This window comes from Zingiber officinale, chromosome 7A (assembly GCF_018446385.1).
Source record: "Zingiber officinale cultivar Zhangliang chromosome 7A, Zo_v1.1, whole genome shotgun sequence".
In the NCBI taxonomy this organism is placed as follows: Eukaryota; Viridiplantae; Streptophyta; class Magnoliopsida; order Zingiberales; family Zingiberaceae; genus Zingiber; species Zingiber officinale.
The window spans coordinates 138,346,596-138,368,896 of record NC_055998.1 but is presented as its reverse complement, the minus strand read 5'-3'; the positions used below and the strand labels follow the sequence as shown (position 1 = coordinate 138,368,896).

Genomic DNA, 22,301 nt, shown 5'->3' with positions numbered 1-22,301 from the left:
AGGCATATGATTTTAGAGTTTTCGAAATAGTTTTTTTTTTTGAGTTTGTGTTTTCTTCTTTTTCGAATTTGTGATTCGATTGTTCTTTTTGGTTAACCTAGAGTTATTTAAGGAAATAAATATTAGCTTTCCTTAAAAGGCTTTGCCTAGGCGGTGGTGGTTGCTCTCATATCCAAGAAGGTCATGTGCCTCGCCATGTAGTCCTGGAAGCCAATTTTGGAAATTAATATTTATAGAATTAATAACTTAGGTAGATTTGAATCAATAGTGTTAAGTTCCGCTTGCGATTCAAATCTAAACCATTAAGAACAGATAAGTTAAACTTGGAATCAATGATGTTAAGTTCCGTCTGCGATTTCTAATTTAACTTCTAAAGAACACAATAGGTTATTTAAGGAAAGGTTCGACACTTGTACAAAAAATTTTTGTACAGTGGAACCGGTACGTTTTCTTAGGACTAACCAACACAAGCTACCTTCTTCTCCAAGCAAGATTCGGCCACCACAATAACTCCAAGAAAGGATGAGGTTCGGCCACCACCACCAAGCTCCAAGGGATGCTAGAAACAAAGCCTCCTTTCTCTCCTTCTCCAAGCAAAATCCGGCCACCACAAGAGCTCCAAGAGATGATGAGGTTCGGCCACAAGAAGAAGAAAGAAGAAGAGGAATAGGGTCGGCCACACCAAGGAAGAAAAGATAGAGGAATAATAGATCATATGTTCTTAGGTGAGACACCTTTACCCTCTCTTTTATATTCCTTGGTCTTGGCAAATAAGGAAAGTTTTATAAATAAAAACTTCCTTATATTCCTTGCCATTGTTTAAGAAGGAAAATTTAATTAAAATCTCCTTATTAAACCTCTAATGACCGGCCACCTTAATCCCCTCCAAACAAGGAAAGTTTTAAATACAAAATTAAAACTTCCTAATTTGTTTCCGAAAATTTTTAAATAAAAAATGGTTTAGATTCGAACTCGCGAGTTGGGCCTTAAGCAAAACGCAGCCAAGCAACTGCGCCAGCGGGCTTTGCTAATTTAGGAAGGAGTGAAATATTCTTAAGCAATAGTTGATAATAAAAACCCTAGTTACAAAAAGAGGGGAAAGTTTTCCCCGAGCCCTAATTTCCCTCCTCTCCTCTCTTTGGCGTGTGACGGCGATTCTCTCGGGCGAAAACGAAGCCAAGTTAGGGCTTGTCTTCGGCGGCCGGCGAAGGGCAAGTTTCGGGAGCTCTTCACAGAATAGAGGCTTCCCTGTCAAGGAGAAGCTGTGAGCACGAAGAGGAGCCGGAAAACTCGAGTCCTCCGAACCCTAGAAAGTCCTCCTCTTCGGCTGTAAGTCCAAGAACAAGAGCTAAGTCGCTGCTCACCTGCAGTAGGATAGTTCCGGATTCCTATCCCCTTTGTTTTCGAATTTTTCTGTGATGATTGTCGGTTTAGAGTTTTTGCCGTGAGTTGCTTGCTTCGGATTTGATCAGGATGTTTAGTTAGGCATATGGTTTATTTTCCAAAGCATGAAGTAGGGAGCAAGGAATTTATATTGCTGCCGTGAGTTGCTGTGCAGTTCGGAATTTGTTGTTCTAAGCAATGAGCATGAAGAACAATTAGGATTTTAGGTTTCCAGTAGCAAATTGTTTACAGTAGAAATTCCTTCTTTGGTTTCCTTGCCGTGGCACATAGAAATCACCTTTTAATAGCACGTGCTTAACAGAAAATCTGTCAATGCGCTGCTTAACAGAACAATTGAGGTTTTGGATTTTGTTTCTTGTTTTTCCGGAGCTTGTTGAAAACCCTAGAGTGGTTCCGAGATTTGATTGCTCCTCTTTGGTTTCCGAGCATGATGCTTAGATTGTACCAGTTTTGGGTTTTTGATTGGTAACCAGTTAGATAGATTTGTGAAGCGTATTCTGCTTAGGAGATGTGGAAATATGGAACAATTAGAAATATAGCCTACACTCTATTATGCACGAACAGATTTCATATTCACTAAGTACCCTATGCCATATATGAATATAGATAGAGAAAAGTCCGGACAGCATGCTTGATATTCTATACCATTTGATAGTTGTGGACTTCTAAAGTGAAGTAGTATTTAATTGTTGGAATTATTTTGTTATTATACCGCGAGTTAATCTTGTGTAGTTTTGGATTCATTGGAGTGAGTTTTCACATGGATTGAGGTGGAGTTAGATTTCAAACCCTAGTTTTCGGTTTGAGCTCATGGTGGTAATCCAGTTTAGATCACGTAGTAATATGCTTAAAGACCTCTTCTACTCTACGAAAGTGCAAGCTTTACCCAAGTTTTAAATTCCAGCAGGTTCAAGCATTCCATCATCTTTATGAATCACTTTCTTTTATAGTGATAGTATTCTTACCTTATGCCTTGCTTTGCTGGAAACGAATCATAATCTGTAGCCCTACGGAGTGCATGCTTTAGTATATCATGGGTTAACTTTTGATAGCAACAGTGATTACCTCTTCCTTATGCTCTGTTTTGCTAGAAGTAATTTAAAAGGTATAGGTTTGTTAAGTGTATGTCCTAGTATGTTGCTATCTTTATGTGGAAATTTCTGATAGTAGCAGCATCCTTTCCTCATGCTTTGCCTTGTTGGAAACAGCTTAGAAGTGTAGACCTAGTAAGTGCAGATTTTCGAATTCTTTAAGCATGACATATGTTTTATTTTAATATGAATTCATTGCTTCTGGTATGCATAGCTTTAAGTCCATCATATTCCTAAACATGATTTACCTTAAGCTCTAACTGTTTTTACCCAAGTTGACTTAATTGAGTGCAATCATGCCATAAGTGGTTGAGGTTGACCAAATGATGTTATGGAGATTTTTGGTGCAACTATACCAAGCAGTCGAGGCCAACTAAGTAGCTTTAATATTCCAACAATATGCTTAAGTTAAGTTGATATTGTTTGTCAAGTAGGTTAAGATTAATTAAATACTTATCAATCAAGTCAAGGGTGGTTGGATATTTGACAATTAAAGAGGTCTAAGTAAGTTAAGATTGATACGATACTTTATGGATTGAATTGGATCACACCTTTGTGAGAAGTTGAGGATTGTTTCTTTAAACTTGTTGCTGTGAATTACAAAGGAAGAAAATAAAGTATAAGCTTAGAACCAATAAAAACAAGATCTTATCCCAGTAGCTGGGATTTAGCTTGTTTTTCCTTGCTTCCTGATTAGATTGGTCTTCTTCTTTTAGTTGTTTTAGAGATCTTTGTGAAGGGGTAAGCTTTGAATAAGATTACATAGGTTTGCTTTAAAAGTTATAGTGCAGAATTAGTTTTGCCTTTTTCTATTAGCAAGTGCAGAATTTTGATTAGCATAAAGTAGTGCAGATTTTTGTTAGTTATGTATACAGATTTCTATTTAAGCTTGAATACAGATTTTCGATTAAGCTTATATGCAGAATTACATTCATAGTGCAGATTTTTGTAAGCTTATAGTGCAGATTGTGTAAGATTATAGTGCAATTTTGTTAAACACTTCAGTGCAGTTTTATTGAGCATTTCAGTGTAGTGTTAATAAGCATTTCTGTGCAAATTTATTAAAGCATTCAGATTCAGTTTTGTAAGAAGCGTTCTTTTATTAGAAGTATTTTACTTGAACAAGTATAAGAAAGATAAAGAAAAGAAAGAAAAGGCCAAGGCCTTAAGTAGATCCCAAAGTCAAGACTTTAGGGATTTTGGCACATAAGGTGTCTATTAAAATGTCAAGGCATTTAAAGAAGAAGTAATTAAAATTATAAGTATTTTACTTTTAAGAAGAGGCTAGTACCCGACTTCGCAAGGTTGTCGTTAAACAAATCTAGGTGTCCAATTCCAAGGTCTTGGCCCTGGTAGACCAACGTCTGCTCTTTTAGGATTGGTGGCTCGCTACTCCAACCTATTAGGGAACGCGCATAAGATGGTACTAAGCCTGGGCCCAAGAGAAGTTGATTACTATTTTGAAGTATTATAAGTATAAGTTTTTGAACAAGTAAAACAAGCTTTACCTAAGTATAAAGTATTAAAGAATAAGTTTTAAACAAGTGAAATAAAGAATAAGTTTAGAACAAATGAAATAAGTTTCACTTTGTTTTAAAATCAGCAAGATGAGTTTTCTTTTATGCTAGCATGTTGTTTAGATTAGCTTACTGTTCTTTGCTATTTTCTGAGCATGAGTAGCTTTACATGTTTAGCATTTCAGCCTGTTTGATTCTTTTACTAGTAAATGAGCATGAGTAGTCTTCAGTAAGTAATCAGTTAGATCATGTTATAAATATATGTACATGCATATTGAGATTTTGTGAGTTAGATAGCGCTTACTAAGCATTTTGCTTATAGATTGCATTTCCTCTTACTGCAGATACAGGAAAGGAAAAGATTTAGCAAAGGAAGGCGACAAGGTGGCGCGGATGGTGTGTGATGCAAGGACTATGGAAGCCTCGGGATTTGGTTAAGAAGTTGTTTAGAGTCCTTCTTTAATGTTATTAGAGAAGTTGAGATTTTTAAAGAGTTGTTTCCTTATGCTACTAATTGAGTCTATTCCGCATTGTTAGTTTGGTTGTTTTCCACTATTGGAGCTTTATTCATTTGCTATTGCTAGAATAGTTTATTATTTAAGTTGTTGTGTCTTATTACTCCGTGGTTGTGAAGTATATATACCAGCCGCATGTGGATGATGGTTTATTTTGCATGTATTGATGTTTATGGTCACCGGTACAGGGGAGACTCTGTCGAAATTTTTCGGTAGGGATTCCTCGTGGTTTCGATCACACCGGTTAAGTAGAGTTAATAGTTAAGTAACGGTCACCTTAGGGAGTAATAGTAGTAGTAAGAAGGGTGGTCGTTACAACTCAGCTCCGATTTCATTATACGAAAAGTATTATTAGTTGAAAATTGTAACTTTAACTTACTCAACATCAGTCAATTGTGTGATAGTGGCTACTCAGTGAATTTTACCAAGTCTGGGTGTATAGTTAAAAATGTCAATAACCCTGAAATCATATTTAAGGGCATTAGGAGAAATAATGTTTACATAATTAACCTTCCAACGTCCTCAATAAAGTGTTTCCTAACACAACAAGAGGAAACTGAGTTGTGACACAAGAGACTGGGTCACACTCATACTAGATTCATTTCAAAAATGAGTCAAAATAGTCTAGTTAGAGGACTGCCCAAATTAAAATTTATTGAAAATTCAACTTGTGATGCTTGTCAACAAGGTAAACAAACCAAGTCAAACATAAGCTAACCAATATAAACAGAACTACTTCAATACTTGAGCTCCTTCACCTTGACTTGTTTGATTCACACGGAGCCACGTCACTAAGCAAAACCAATATTGCTTAGTAATAATCAATGACTACTCAAGATTTACTTGGGTAAAATTCATAAAAATTAAAGACGAAACTTTTGAAGTGTTCAAAATTTTCTGTAAATTAAAAGAAAATGAAAAAGACACACAAATAAAAAAAATAAGAACTGACCATGGGGGAGAATTTGAAAATCATAAGTTTATTGAATTTTGTGAAACTAATGGATATCAACATGAATATTCTTGTCCTAGAACCCCCAACAAAATGGTCTAGTAGAACGTAAAAATAGAACCCTACAAGAAGCCGCTAGAATCATGTTAAACGAATACAAATTATCCAACCAATTATGGGATAAAGCAATTAACACAGCCTGTTATATACAAAATAGGATTTTAATTAACAAATTTCAGAATAAAACACCCTATGAAATATACTATAATAAAATTCCTAATTTAAACTATTTAAAAGTCTTCGGGTGTAAAGTATTCATCTTAAACACTAAAGACTACTTAGGGAAATTTTCATCAAAAACAACCCCAGGAATATTTTTAGGGTACTCAACAACCAGTAGGGCATATAGAGTTTACAACAAAAATACCCTAAAAGTTGAAGAAACAATGAATGTAATATTTGATGAAGAAAATAAACTACCCGATATAAGAAATGAAAATACAGAAAATGTTAACGCAAGAAATACAGAAGATGATGACAGAATTCAACCTGAACCTAATGAATTTGAAGAACTAATTCCTAACCCAAATGTAAGACCAACAAGAACAATCACCAATCACCCATCTGACCAAATTTTAGGTGATCCAACTCTAGGAGTCAGAAGTAGGTAATCTTACAGGAACCTAAGCCAAATAGCCCTGATTTCTAAAATTGAACCAAAAACTGTAGATGAAGCCCTACCAAGCCCAAACTGGACCTTAGCAATGCAAGAAGAATTGACCCAATTTGAAAGAAACCAACTCTGGGAACTAGTATCTAGACCCATTAACAAGACAATAATTGACACAAAATGGGTTTTCAGGAACAAATTAAATTATCAGGGTGAAATAGTTAGAAATAAAGCAAGATTAGTACCCAAAGGGTTCAACCAAGTAAAAGGGTTAGACTATGATGAAACCTACGCCCCTATAGCCAGATTTGAATCAATTAGGATGTTGCTGGCGTATGCAGCACATAAAGGATTCAAGCTCTATCAAATGGATGCAAAGTCCGCTTTCCTAAATGGATTTATTAAAGAAGAAGTGTATATTAGTCAACCCCCAGGATTTGAAGACATAGAACATCCAACCCATGTCCTTAGACTAAAAAAGGGCCTTGTACGGACTAAAACAAGCACCTAGGGCTTGGTATGAGCGTTTATCTAACTATTTAATATCAAAAGTGTTTCACCAGGGTCAAATAGATCCAACTCTTTTTGTAAAAATCTTAGAAAATGACATTTTTATTGCACAAATTTATATAGACGGTATAATATTTGGGTCAATCAACTCAAAATTTCTAAAAGAATTTACAAAACTAATGGAAAATGAATTTGAAATGAGTCTTGTAGGGAACTTAATTTCTTCTTAGGATTACAAATTAAGCAAACAAAAGATGGAATTTATATTTTTCAAACAAAATATGCTAAGGAGTTAATTAAAAAATTTGGAATGGAAAACTCAAAAATTATTAATACACCAATGGCTACCAACATTAAAATTGATTCACACTTAGAAGGAAAACCAGTAGACTTGAAATACTATTGAAGTGCGATAGAAAGTCTACTGTACCTAACTGCAAGTCAACCAGTCATTCTTTTTGCTGTAGGTATGTGCGCAAGATATCAATCTTGCGCAAAAGAGTCACACTTAACTCATGTTAAAAGAATACTTAGATATATTAAGGGAACCCTAAATGTAGGACTATGGTACCCTAGGACTTGCACTCTTGATCTAACTAGCTATTCTGACTCAGATTATGCCGAGTGCAAGCTAGATAGAAAAAGCACAAGTGGTAGCTGTCAATTTCTAGGTCAGTGCCTAGTAAGTTGGTCAAGCAGAAAGCAACATTGTGTTGCCCTTTCAACCATTGAAGTTGAGTACATAACCCTAAGAGAATGTGCATCTCAACTATTATGGATGATGCATACCTTAAAAGACTACCAATTAAAATATCAAAACACTAAAATTTCAATTGACAACATAAGTTCAATTAATCTAACCAAAAACTCAATTCACCACTCAAGAACTAAACATATAGAAGTAAAATACCATTTTGTAAGAGATCACGCAGCTATGGGTGATATTGTACTTAACTATGTTGAGCCCAAATCAAACCTAGCTGACATATTCACAAATCCCTTACCTGAACTTGAGTTCAGTGCACTTAGAAGACAAATAGGAATGTGCTTAGTAGAATAGACCTTATGCTTGGTTCTTGCATCCTTCAAAATTTTAGAAAAAAAAATATTTTCAAAATCTCAATTTTATTAGACTTTCAAAATTTGGACTTAGCCTAGGCACTAACCTTAGAAATCATGTTCCTCTAGTTTTAGCCAGAGTATCTCACAAACACTCTAGGCTTAACTTGCTTGTGTTTGAAAGAAACTTAGAATGACGTGAGATGCATAGGGTACAGCCTAGACTTCAGAATGCTTGTGCATCGCAGTAAGTCTGGGTGTTAAAACCAACATTACATTAATCAAGTTAAGTTATCCAGACCTAGTGGATCAATTGACTTAACTTGACTAACCAAGTGAAAGCTGTTACCCCCTAGGTAATCAGCTAGTAGCTAAAGGGTTAGACATGCGGTCAAGAGGATTACGTGATTAATTTTTAAGTTACTCATGCTTGGACTTTAGGACTTCTTGAACTTATGTGAAAATGGCCTTAGTTGCAACTTTATAAGCTTATTTTTTTCTCAACAGCCTTTTAAAACTTAGTCTGTTTCAAATCACTTTACCAAATATTGTTTTCAAATTAACCTTATCTAGCAATTTAGCTAAGTATTTTTTAGCTTTTTCAAAAAAAAAAAAGATTTCCAAATTTAACTAAATGTTTGGAAGTGTTTTCTTTGCTAAGTATTTTCCAACTTCAATTCTTTTTACAAAAAGCTTTCTACACTAAGGGGGTGTTTGGTTGATGGTTTTGGGAATGAGGGAATGGAATGATAGTAAAAGATAGTGTTTGGATTGTGGGTTTGGGAATCACATTTTGGGAATGATTACCAGATTTATGGGAATCAACCAAACCCATATAACTTATGGGTTTCATTTCCATTCCTATTCTTATTCCACCCTATTATCAAACTCATACCCATAGTCATTCCCATCATTTAACCAAACGCCTCCTAAGTAATCTTTTAACCTCTTTCAAAATTTAGCTAAATACTTTTTCTTTCTCTTTTAAGTAAGTATATTTCAAAGGTTTTTAAATTTTTGTTCAAAAAGCTTTTCGAAATAAAGACAATGTCTTTTAAGGCTTTAAGATTTAAGAAAATATTTTTTTAACAAAGTCGTTCAAATTAAGCATTTTACAAGCTTACCCACCTTTTCAATATTTCTTTGAATTTAGCTGAGCTACTTTTCAAAGACAAAATAATTTTTGGCTAAAGTCATTTTTCAAACTTAATCAAGAATATTAAAAGTTAAAAGTTTCATTTAGCTAAAAAGTTTTACAATAATATTAACTCCTAAAAGCTAAATTGTTAAAGCCTTTATCCTTTCTAAATATTTTTTGAAAAGTTAAAAACAAGCTAAGGTCATTGATCACTATTCCTTGTAATTCCCTTGCTTATTTTGATATATGGCAAAGAGAGAGAGTAGGGAAAAATTCAAAATACAAAATTTAAATTAAAAAGAACTCTTATTAAGGGGGAGTCTTACATTGTTAAAAGTTTAAGTATGTTTTAGCTTAAGTTATGTTTGCACTTGAATTTATTCACTTAAGCTTGTTTATATTTCTTAATTAAACTTTGAAAATCGTTTATGCATCTATTTTACTTAACTTTGAATTTAAGTTGTCATAATCAAAAAGGGGGAGATTGTTGGTGCGGGAAACATCCGACGATCGAACCCAAGTTTTGATAATGGCAAAAGAATCAAAGTTAAGCTTATTTGTGATTTAACATGTCTGATGGAGAGTGTAGGGAAGTCCTAAGTGTTCTTAGGTAAAAGTCCTAGCTGCGGTTAGGCAAGGTGAAAACCCTAGGGGGTGGTAACCCTAGGTCGTAGGGGGTGATAAACCTAGGTGGAGGAAAATCCTAAGGGGGGTAACCTTAGGTCCTAGGGGGCGGCAACCCTAGGTGGAGGAAAATCCTAAGAGGGGTAACCTTAGGTCTTAGGGAGTGGTAACCCTAGGTAGAGAAAAACCCTAGGGGCAGTAACCCTAGGTCCTAGAGAGTGGTAACCCTAAGCAGAAAATCCAGTCGGTCTAGAGGACCGGACTGGCATCAGGTAATCTCTTCTGAAGGGAGTAGGTGAGGACGCATTCCCCGGAAGAGGGAATAGTAGGCGTCGGGTCGACCTAGGATTTCCGGTCGGAAATCCGAAGTCAGACCCGGACAGTCCGACGACTGTCAAACTTTATATTTATGATATTATGTGCTAACTTTGTGTTGCAGGGTGTCTTTTGGACTAACGTATCTTGCAGGTACGAAGGATCGACCTTAAGCCTCAGATGAACAGTATCCGAGGCGCCTCCATAGAGCTTGGAGGCGCCTCGGATGCAAAGGATAGAGCCTGTACGCGGCAGAGCAGGAGGCGCCTCGGACTGAGCTGGAGGCGCCTTGGACCGCAGATTGGAGGCGCCTTGGACTAGCATGGAGGCACCTTCAAGTAGATTAGAGGAGAAGTTTTCAGCGTTGATCCACGCGGCTGACTCGGCATGCTGGAGGCGCCTTGGATGGTGTTTGAGGCGCCTCAAGCAGTGTATAAAAGGAGGTTTCGAGCAGCAGGTTTTGATCATCAATTGCAAAGTGTTCTTCCTTCATGTGCTGCTCAAGAAACGACCCAGCTAAGCTACGACAAGTTCCCGACGACCTGAAGCTACAGTTTTTCACTTAGTGTTGTCGGTATAGTTTATTTCAGTTCACTTTATTGTAATTCTTTACTGTACCAAAATTCTGACATTATAGTTGCTGCCCACCGAAAGCGATCAACGATCGTAGGCCTTGGAGTAGGAGTCACCCAAGGCTCCGAACTAAGTAAATAACTTGTGTTCGTGTGTTGCTTTCCTTTACTATTTCCGCTGCGTTATTCCGATACGTTTTAATCTGAAACAAGTGAAAGCCACGAGCGCTATTCACCCCCCTAACGCATCTCGATCCAACAAATAATACTCTGATGGAAGTTATTCTCAATACCGAAGAATACGTATCAAAGTAATCAAGGTCTTCTTGTTCTAGATGGTTGACTCCAAATTGGTGATTAGTCAAGCCTTATACTTATCATCTTGTCATTAATCTTTAATTACAATCTAGTCTTGTACTTATCAATCATGTCATCTTGTTTAATTTTCTTCTTGAATATCCATTTGCAACCAAGTGGTTTATTTCCAAGAGAAAGAGCCACAAATTCCCAAGTGTGGTTGTGCAAGATAGAGTCAATTTCATATACAATTGACTCTTTCTATTGAGGTCCCTCAGGATTGCTTCTAAATAACTTTAGGGATCACTTTCCAAATGAAAGTGATAAAATACGTTCTAAAGAATTTTTCCGCTCGAGATCTTTTGCTTCGTTTGAGCTCAACCTCAACAGGTTTATCAGCTTCTTTTTCTTATGGTTTCAATGCCAGTTTGGAAGAACTCGTTTCCTTTCGGGTCTTATATGGAAATACATGTTCGAAGAAAAGGTATTTCTCGATTCAATAATCGAGTTCTTGGGTATCCGATATTTGAGATTCAAACACAAGGAACCTGTAGACACTATTATTATGAGCATATCCAAGAACTATGCAATCAATAGTCTTTGATCCTATCTTAATCCGTTTCGGATTAGGAATCAACACTTTGACAAGGTACACCCCCACACTCACAAGTATTTGTAGAATGATTGTCTGCTAGTCCACAGCTCATAAGGGCTTTTTTCTATTTTTTTGGAGGCATATAATTTAAAAGGTGAGATTCAAACACAAGGAATCTGTAGGCACTGCTTAGTCCTATCTTAATTCTCTTTGGATTAAGAACTAACACTTTGGCAAGACACTCCCACACTCACAAATATTTGTAGGATGATTGTCTTTCGGTCCACAACTTATAAGGGTGGTTTTTTCTATTTTCTTTCGGGACACTTTATTTAAAAGGTAATTAGCCGTTAGCACAGCTTCCCCCAACATTTGCTCTAATAGTCCAGAACTCAACAGAAGAGCATTCATCATCTCTTTTAGAGTATGATTCTTTCGCTCAACAATACCATTTTGCTGAGGAGAATAGGTGTTGGAACCCCAAAGTTGTTTTGGTATGATCAACAAGTTAAGTTAGGTCCTGTGTGTTTCTAACCTTGTGTCTAAGTGTACAGGAGCTTAGGAACACAGGTAGTCGAGCGGAAGACGCAGCTAGCGAGAAGGACAACAGTCCGAGGGACGAGGTGCTGCGGAAGAGTACCCCGGTGGACGAGAAGGAAGCGTGCAGTGGTTCCGAGGGACGAAAGCCGGAGCCGAAGATTGCTCGGGGAGCAAGAGACGCGGCTAGCGAGAAGGTCGGCACGGGGTGCGACCGAGGGACGAAGACTGCGGATGAGTACGCTGGTGGACGAGAAGGAAACACGCAGCGATTCCGAGAGACGAGAAGCCAGAGCGGAAGGCTGCTCGAGAAGACCGGAAGTTGGGTTCGGGTGAGCCCTTTTCCGGATGGCAGAGATCACCCAAGCGAGCGGATCCGAAGGAAAAGAACCGGACCGAGGCAGGACTGAACCAGAGAAGAAGTCCCGGACGAAAAAGTCAACAACTGTCGACTTTGGGCTCCGGGGCGCCCGGAGCCCTCCGGGGCGCCCGGAACAGTCCGGGGCGCTCGAAACAGTCCAGGCCGCCCGGAGCCCTCCGGGGCGCCCGGAGAAGCAAAATTGACCAGATCGAGTTTTGACTCGATCTGAACGTTGGGGGATAAGTTTTATCCCCCCAGGGCGCCCGGAACCCTTCCAGGCGCCCCGACCAAGGCTATAAATATAGCCTTGGTCCAGAAGCTCATAATCAATTCAGAACTCAAGCATTTCTTTCAAACACTTGTACGCTCTCTGTAGTTAGCTTCTGTTTCCTGAGCTTCAACGTTGTAAGAGACTTCTCCGCCTGAAGGAGATTGATAGTGCGATCATCTTTCTTGGATTAACAACCACCCCGGTTGTAACCAAGTCAAATCCGGTGCCTCTTCCTTTTCTTGTTTTTTCTTGTTTAAGTTAATTTTATGCAAGTGTTAGTTTAAGAGTTCGAGAAGGGTTGTTTTGTTTTGATTTTTTGCAGGGCTATTCAATCCCCCTTCTAGCCGGCCCAACGGTCCTACAATAGGGAGCTGTTGTTTCGTGTCTGATCCCGTGTTTAGCACACAACTCAGCGAACAGTGATATATATTCACCACCTTGGTCACTTCTAACCACTTTAATTTTCTTATTAAGTTGATTTTCAACTTCATTTTTATAGATAAATTTCTCTATAGCTTCATCTTTATTTTAGAGAAAATACACAACCATATTTTTTGTGATCATCTATAAAAGTGATAAAGTACTTATTCCTACCACGTATCAGTGTACTTTTAAGGTTGCACAAGTCAATGTGAGTTAGGCCGAGTGGTTTAGTACTTTTTTCAACATATTGAAAGGATGACCTTGTCATTTTTGCTTCAACACAAATCTTACACTTGTGTTTCGGATTAAGGTGAAATGTAGGTATGCTTTGCATGTTAACTAATATACGCAATACATCATAGTTAACATGTCCTAGTCTGCCATACCACAAACTGAAGGACTCGAGCAAATACATAGAAGAGTTTTCAACTTTATCTTAGGCCGAATGGACATTACATTGAGCTTAAACAACTCATTATTTGCATAGTCTCTTCCTATAAACATTCTATGTTTGGACAACACAACCCTGTCTGACTCAAACACAATCTGGAACCCATACTTGCTGAGAAGCAATCCAAATACTAAATTCTTTCGAATCTCTAGAACATACAACACTTTGTTCAGAGTCAGCTCCTTGCCTGATATTATCTTCAACACCACTTTCCCTTGGCCCATTATGTCTGAAGTTGTTAAATTCCCCATGAACAACTTATCCCCATCTTTGACTTCTTCAGACTTGTGGAGCAATTCCTTACTGCAGTAGACCTGTCTGGTGGCATCAGTATCGATCTACCATTATCGCGGATTGAAACCTATCAGGTTCACTTCAGAGACAATAGCACAGAGGTCCATGTTTGGTTCCTTATTCAGGTTGGCCTCCTGCTTCTTCTTTGGCTTTTTGTATTCCTAAGCTTTGTGACAACTTGATCACTAGCACTTCCTAGAGAATTTTTTCTTGAAACTAGCTCCTCTAGGTGTCATCTTAGAAGATTTGGGGTTCTTCCGTTTCAAGATTTGACCATGCTCAACTACGTGGACTTTCCCAGTAGCCTAAGAGAACCGTTTTCTCTGAACTCTTGTTGTCTTCCTCAATGTGAAGTCTAATAATGAGTTCTTTCACATTCATCTCCTTTCATTTATGCTTTAGGTAATTTTTGAAGTCTTTCTAACCGTAAAGCAACTTCTCAATGATTGTTGTCACGTGGAAGGTTTCACTCAATATCATGTCTTCTGAGTGAGTCTCCTGCAAGATCACTTGAAGCTCCTGGACTTAACTGATCACCGATTTAGAGTCAAGCATATTGTAGTTTAGAAAGCGTCCAACAATGAGCTTTTTGGCCCTAGCATCCTCCAATTTATATTTCTTATCCATGAATCGGCAAGATAATTAAGGATATAGTTTCGACATAGGAATTCAAATTGGTTCCATTTGTCCACTATAGTGATGATTTTCATATCACTTACACCCTCAGCAAACTTGGGAAGTTCCTCGTGTTGGAACCCCAAGGTTATTTTTGGTGTGATCAACCAAGTTAGGTTAGGTCCTTTTATGTTATGATCCCTATGTCTAAGTGTACAAGAGTTTAGGAGCACAGAAAGTCGAGCGGAAGACACAGCTAGCGAGAAGGACGACACAGGAGAGAGCCAACGGGCTAGGTGCATCCGAGGGACGAGATGTAGCGAAAGAGTACACTGGTGGACGAGAAAGACATGCGTGACGTTCGAGGGACAAGAAACCGGAGCATAAGCCTGCTCGAGGAGAAGACCAGAAATTGAGTTTGGGTGAGCCCTATTTCGGTTGGCCGCAATCACCCAGGCGATCAGAGCAGCAGCGGAGCAAAGAGAGGTTGTAAAGACTGCTGGAGGCGCCCTCAACAAGGGTTGAAGGCGCCTCTAAGGCGCACCCGCACCTCCACCACCTTCAGGCCGAAGGCGCCCTCCATAAGCATGGAAGGCGCCCTCCATGAGTATGGAAGGCGCCTTCGGTCAGTCAAAATAGTCGTTCGCAGTGGATAAAGTCTTATCCATTGCGCTTTGCTGGAGGCACCCTGAAGCTACGGATAAGATTTTCCAGGGGCTATAAAAAGACTCCTAGACCTAAGAAATAGATAACAATTTGTATATTTACTTTCCTAGTCTTTTCTGAGCTTTCAGTGTGTGTAAAAGGCTTCTCTGCCTTCAATGAAGGAGATTCTTAGTGAGCTTTCTACTGCCTTGAATTAACAGCCATGTAGGTTGTAACCAACTAATTCTTGGCCTTTTACTGATTTTATTTAAGTTGTTATTTCTGTTTTTTAATTGCATTACTAATCTGAGTCCAATGATTGAGAAAGGTTTATTTTAGTGTTTCAGACAACTCAACCCTCTCCAGTCAGCCGACCCGGACCAACAAGTAGTATTAAAGCCTAACAGCTTCAGGAGGACTAATTGCCGAATGAAGCAAATGAGATAGTCAGACCAAGCATCTAACCACCAAAATTCAAGGGAGAATTCGCGAGCTGGAAAAAGAAAATGAAGGTATTCTTTAAAATTAACTTTGAATTATTTTTAATAATGCAATTTGGTTTTAAAGCACCCGAAGGCAAGGAAAAGTATCAATGGACGAAGAAGAAACAAGCCGACTTCGTAGCAAACGACAATGCAGAGTTTCATCTGCTTAGTGTTCTACTGTCACAAGAAGTCAACTGGAATGGTGCTTACAAGTTTGCCAAGGAGCTCTGGGAAAAATTCCTGGAACTACACGAAGAAACCTCGGAGGCGAAACTTACAAGATAAGACCTACTTCGCAACCAAATCACCAACCTTCGATTAGAAGAAGACGAAATCGTTGCACAACTTCACTCGCGAATTAAGGAGCTTATCATCGGACTATCAAATCTCGAAGAAAAGGTAAGCAACTGAGATTCGTTAAGGTACACACTTAACGCATTCCCTAGAAATAAGGAATGGGCATCATTGTCACCCTCCTCTTTGCTGGATCAGCATCACGGTAGTTCTGAAATCTTTCACTATGTGGCTACAGATCTGGATTCGGGGTAAGTATCAGATTGGTAGAGATCTTTGTAGCAAGCTGGTTTCTATTTTTGTTTAGAGGGTTATGTTTGTTAATTGCCAGTGTTTGTAGCTTCGACCAGCATTTTTCACCGGCGATCCATGGCTCTGGTCATCGTGTTCCGGCAATGAGTCCTTCGATTATGAGCTGATCACTTTGGAATTGAGTAAGTTGTGGAGGTAATTTCGAATACGAACTAGATTTAATTCTAGTTATGGAATGGTTAGGAGTTCTAATTCTATTTAGTTAATGATCTGTTGCTTGGGTGGATATAAATGTTTATCAGATTTTGTTGGATGCATGGTTGATGTTAGGATCATTGATTTGTCGTGGATGAATTGAATATGTATTGATCTTAGAAGATAACTATGATTAAATTGATTAACTCATGAGTAGGATTGAAGTGAAGGAAATCATGGATTGAGTTAAACCTAATTGGATTAATGAATTAGGTTAATTATTTCGATTAGGGTTTTCCCTAATTAGATTAGGGATTTTATCTAGCTAATTAATTCATATGTAGTTAACTAAATATATTATGTGATATGCAGGACATTGATTCGAGACGAGGGCCTCAACGTAGGATTTCTGGTCACGATCTTCTTTTGAGGCAGGTACTTCTAACTTATCTCTTTGATATAGTCATTTTAGATATGCATAATGTTATATAGCTAGTAGCAATAATTATGCTTGCATCTGCTTTGGTATGTCACTATTTGATTCTTGTAGTATGCCTATAATTTTATCTATTATGTATCCATGTTTATATCTCTTGATTATTGTCATGTGTACCTTAGTTCCTAGAGGAAGTGACACACTAGGCTTCACTAAGTATAGGACTAGTTTTTTTTCTAGATTTTATTATCTGGCATGCGTACTTAGATCTATGATACCTAGGTCATAGTATGATTTATTTTCCTGTTTGGTACATATTATGTGGAGGTGATTATGGTTAGGATTTACATGCTTAGTGTCATGCACCATCTTGCATGATTGCATGTTGTGCGATTGTCGGTTTTATTATTATTGAGCACATCGCCAGTTACATGATCTTCACACACAACCACTCATGGATTAGTGGTACATCAGGCAAGTGTGTGCAATTTGCTCTGTCAGTGCTCCGTTGGTTCACTCATGGGTAGCGTGGCGTAGCGTGGTAGCACGTCAAGGATCCCTCCTTTAGACTGTCTCAGGAAGATGAGAGCATTGCGCTCCCCCACTCTGCTTGGAATAGGAGGATAGGTGTACTCCGACAATATCCTATCCACTCGGTCACTCAGGAGCAGTGACGGCAGAGTGCACAATTGTCATAGCCCTACCCACTCGGTCTCACCATCTCATGTGAGATGGCTGACTGGCGTCAGGAGTGACACATGTCATTTTGCATCATTTTGCATGATTGCATTTATTGCTTGTGTTTGTTGCATATTGTATGCTGCATTTGTTTGGTTGCATATGATTGACATACATACAGGTGACATTTTGTATTTGGTCTGGTGACCCATATATTCAGATAGGAGGTTCTGGTGAGTACAGTTTTTTCAGCCCTTTTTAGCCTGCATTTCTTACTTTGTTCAGGAAACTGTACCACATGATTATTACTGTTAGTTATATCTTATTATGTATGTCTATCTGGTATCCACTGGGTTCTTGGACTTACCCCGTTGATATATTTTTTTTCAGATACCAGCTAGAGGTATGTGGAGTCGCTTAAAATATCCTGTCTGCAGGTCCTACGTCACATCCAAAGACCACTTCGAGTTTCGTTTTACGCTTTACTTGTATTTGGTATTTAGTGTATTTGGTGGTTTTGTTGTTTTGTTGTGTGGTGTAAGCCTAGCCGGCTAGCAGTCTCGTTTTTGGTTTGTAATGGTTTTCTATCGTTTCTACTATGTTTTTTGTTTATGTACATCCGAGTGGGCTGTTTAATATATATATAACTGCGTAGTTGTGAATATTTTGTTCCAGCCAAGTGGGCTGAGTATAAATTGCATGGTTGTGTATATATTTCAGCCGTATGTGACTGATGTATATTTTGTATGTATGCATGTCTAAGATTGTCACCCGTACAGGGTGATGTTACCGAAATTTTTTCTGGCAGAGACTACTTGGGGTGTGACAACACGAAGGAACCTCAGAGGCGAAACTTGTAAGACGGGACCTACTTCACAACCAAATCACCAACCTTCGATTAGAAGAAGACGAAATCGTTGCACACCTTCACTCGCGGATTAAGGAGCTCATCACCAGACTTTAGAATCTCGGAGAAAAGGTAAGCAACTAAGATTCGCTAAGGTACACACTTAACACATTCCCTAGAAATAAGGAATGAGCATCATTAGTAGATGCGTATTATATCTCTAAGGATCTAGAATCTGTTACCTTAGAAGAGTTATTTTCAACATTTGAAGTCCACAAAACGAGATGTGCAGATCCGAAGATGGAGCTGAAGCACAACATTGCCCTTAATGCAAAGATGGACGAACAAGATTCAGAATCGTCTCTCGACGACAACGAAACGGTAATGATTGTAAAACAGTTTAAGAAATTACTTAAATCTAGAAAATCTAACCATCCGCAAGGTTGAAAAAGAAGAATAATCAGATGCTACCGCTGCAATGAAGAAGGGTACGTTAAAGACAACTATCCTAAGTTAAAGATCAACGAAAAGGACAAAGGCAAGAACAAGAAGCCCGTCCAAAAGAACAAATACAAGACCCTAAAGGCGACGTGGGACGAAACGTCGTCCGAATCAGAGGTTGAAGCCTTTTCCGGACTTGCGTTGATGGCAAGTCATCAAGAAGATAGCTCATCCGAAATGAGCATCGAAAGCATCGATGAAGGGAGAGCATCAACAGAAGAAAGCAGCAGTTCAGAAGGAGCTACGGACAACGAGGTCGACAAGGTAAGTCAGGTACGATCTCTTCCACCTAATAAATTGTTTAAATTTGTGAAATTATTAACTAAAGATTGTTGCAAACTTGAAAAAGAAAACAAAGAATTAAAAATAATTTTAACCAAATTTTGTCTGTTAGAAGATTTTGAAAAATTAAAAATTGAAAATGATAAATTGAGGACATAAGTTGAAAACTTGAAAAATCATACATGTTCAACTGTTTAAACTCAAAATTTTAAAAGATTAAGCTAGTACCTTAGATTTCACAGGGGTCAAATTATAAAAAAATACCCAAAAGTTACGTACCTCCAAAATTCTTGATTAATCCTGTAGGAAGCAACCTATATTGGGTTCTAAAAACTTGTATAAATTCAAAGTAAAATTGGATTTAGAGCTTTCAGATAGAAGATTAAATATTTGAATTCTTTAAGCGACTTTGTCTAGAAGTGATTGATAATCTAATAACCAAGAAGGCTTAGTATTTTACCACAGCCTGGAAGGCATTTACTGAATTGAATATTTAATTGATAAACTGATAAACATGAAATAGTTAATTAAAGCATTAGTTGTCAATGGTTTAACATTTATTTTTTCTTCTTGGCTTGCAAATTTCACTTAGAATTTTTTTTATGTTGTAAATTTTACTTAAAAATTTCTTTTTACTTACAAGTTACTTAGAAATTAAGCTTTCCTTATATTTTTTTCTTTGCCCTTAGATTTTTTGTTTACCCTAATTTTTTATGTGATCAACGGGGGAGAAGGGAAGGTTAAGTCTAAGGGGAGGTAGTAGTTAAATTTAAAGTCAACAATCTTTTAACACTTTCATGTATATTTACAATTTTATTATCTTTACTTGGTATTGCAATTTTATTATCTCTACTTGATGGTTGGTTTACCCTAACTTAACTTGGACTGCTCACATCAAAAAAATGGGAAGATTATTGGAACCCCAAGGTTATTTTTGGTGTGATCGACCAAGTTAGGTTAGGTCTTGTTATGTTTTGATCCCTGTGTCTAAGTGTGCAGGAGCTTAGGAGCACAGGAAGTCGAGCAGAAGACGCGGCTATAGGAGAGAGTTGACGGGCTCGGTGTGTCCGAGAGATGAGATGTTGCGGAAGAGTACAACGATGGACGAGAAGGACATGCACGACGTTCGAAGGATGAAAAGTCGGAGCGGAAGCCTGCTCGAGGAGAAGGTCAGAAATTAGGTTTGGGTGATCCCTATTTCGGTTGGCCGCAATCACCTAGGTGATCGGAACAGTAGCAGAGCAGAGAGAGATTGTAAAGACTGCTGGAGGCGCCCTCAACAAGGGTTGAAGGCGCCTTCAAGGTGCTCTCGCACCTCCACCACCTTCAGGCGGAAGGCGCCTTCCATGCTGGAGGGCGCCCTCCATAAGTATGGAAGGCACCTTCGGCCAGTCAAAATAGTCATTCGCAGTGGATAAAGTCTTATCCGCTGCGCCTTGCTAGAGGCGCTCTCAAGCTACGGATAAGATTTTTCAGGGGCTATAAAAAGACCCCTGGACCTAGGAAATAGATAACAATTTGTGTATTAACTTTCCTAGTTTTTTCTGAGCTTTCAGTGTGTGTAAAAGGCTTCTCTGTCTTCAGTGAAGGAGATTCTTAATCATCTTTCTACTGCCTTGGATTAACAACCATCTACGTTGTAACCAAGTAATTCTTGGCCTTTTACTGATTTTATTTAAGTTGCTATTTTTGTTTTTTAATTGCATCACTAATCTGAGTCCAAGGATCGAGAAAGGTTTATTTTAGTGTTTCAGGTAACTCAACCCTCTCCAATCGACCGACCCAGACCAACACCTCGGTCAAGATCCGTGCTAGGTTCAGCATAGTCGAGAACATCTTCTGTTGCTACCGATTGAAGTTCAACTTAGTGAACTTCTCTAGCTTTTCTTATAATTGATTGGAACATTTCCAATCGGGGCGAAGGAGGGCGACACATGTTGAGTCTATTGCATCTCAACATCTTCTGCCGCCATCTCAATAGAATGAATCTATTTTAAGATTGTTGGATCTTTATCCACAATCTGCCGAAGGGATAGGGATTTCTTATAAGTCAAGATGACTTGAACTGATTATCTCAAGTTGTCGGCCTAACTAAGTTGGTCGATCATCGACTTCGCCTGAGCTGCCCCAGTCCAAGTGGGAGTGGGAATTTGTCGAGTTGTCGATTTGCCAAGTTACCAAGTCGGTGAGTGCTTCGAGTGTTGAGTCGATAAAGCTGATGCCGAAGGCTTGAGACAAACGTCGACCAAATCTGGAACCTGAGTCCGAGTTGCGTAAGGGGCATCACCCGAGAATAAAGACGTCCCGTCCTGTAACGAGACAGTCTCCTAAAAATAGATTCGCCCCCTATGGCGATGCTATGAAATTACGATTGGACATCTATTTTCCAAAATAAAACAACGAGACCATGAACACAACCTAACACATGTTGTCGTGGCGAATTGTACATATATCTAAATGCTATAATGGATATCTACCAAGTGAAAAATTTCACCACAGAATGAACGAGGAAGAAATGAGAGAATCTAGTGAAATTCTCTTTTTCTTTACCTTCTATTTTAGTTTTTTCCCTCTTAGTCTTCGTTGCTTGGTCTGTACAAGTTTATTTATAAGAAGCTCCTATCCATGATAGAACAACTTTCAAACATGCAAGCAAGGCACATGTAGAAGCAAATACACGTGGCATGCAAAGCAAAGCAAATGCATGGGACACGTAGAGTCGTGTATTAGAACAAACATTCATTGAATAATGGTCCAGAAGATCTTATCTCGTGGCCTGACCCTCAATCAGGATCCGCTACGTATAATCACGTTCACACAAAAACCCTTTGATTCAGTTGTTCTAAATTCGCACCCCTCTGTATTTTAGACCAGTCTTAAAGTCACAATTTTCGATGCGGGACTAAGAACCCACAAATCTGTGTTTTCATTCCCATTTTTCCAACATATAGCAGGTTAGCAGCAAGATTTTCTTGGACGCATGAATATAAAGAATCAGAACAATAACAATCAAGCAGCCACAGTCTGATGGGAGGAGTCAAAGCTAAAAAAACTTATAAAAGAAAAACAAAGACAAACGTTCTGATACCTGCAATTGGCCACTGCCGCCGCTTCGTCGCCGCCAATCAGCGAAGAATTAGGGTCTGTTTGTGAGGAAGTGCGGCAAGGGGAGGCAAGTGTCTGTTAGGGAGGAAGTGCGGCCAGAGGTGATAAGGTTTGATAAAGGAAGGGGAGTGTGAATAAAGAGAAGGACAATTTGAACTGTGTTCGAACACTTAAAGAAAGGAAAGGAGGATTATTTTATATATCATAAGGGATACTAAAAGATTTCCTTTCCTTTTCAATTCTATACTCATTTTAAAATATTAACGTTGGTACAACGAGGTCGATAAAAGGAGAAAGATGAATTACATGTAAATAAAAAAAATCTTCCTCGTTCTTTCAAGTCTAAAATAGCAACAATAAATTAAAATAA

At 38.4% G+C, this 22,301-nt stretch overlaps 1 protein-coding gene across 3 annotated transcripts in view; it reads right to left on the bottom strand.

The window, feature by feature from the left end:
• LOC122002815 (protein-tyrosine sulfotransferase-like) overlaps positions 1-22,084 on the bottom strand; it is a 67,951-nt gene extending 45,867 nt beyond the window's left edge. For 2 of the 3 annotated variants that reach the window (XM_042558157.1, XM_042558159.1), the window contains exon 1: positions 21,915-22,083. The gene's annotated coding sequence lies outside the window, so the exon portion shown is untranslated. Of the gene's footprint in view, positions 1-21,914 lie in introns of all 3 variants that reach the window. The other variant, XM_042558160.1, reaches the window with a different exon arrangement.
• Between the last annotated feature and the right edge of the window lie 217 nt (positions 22,085-22,301).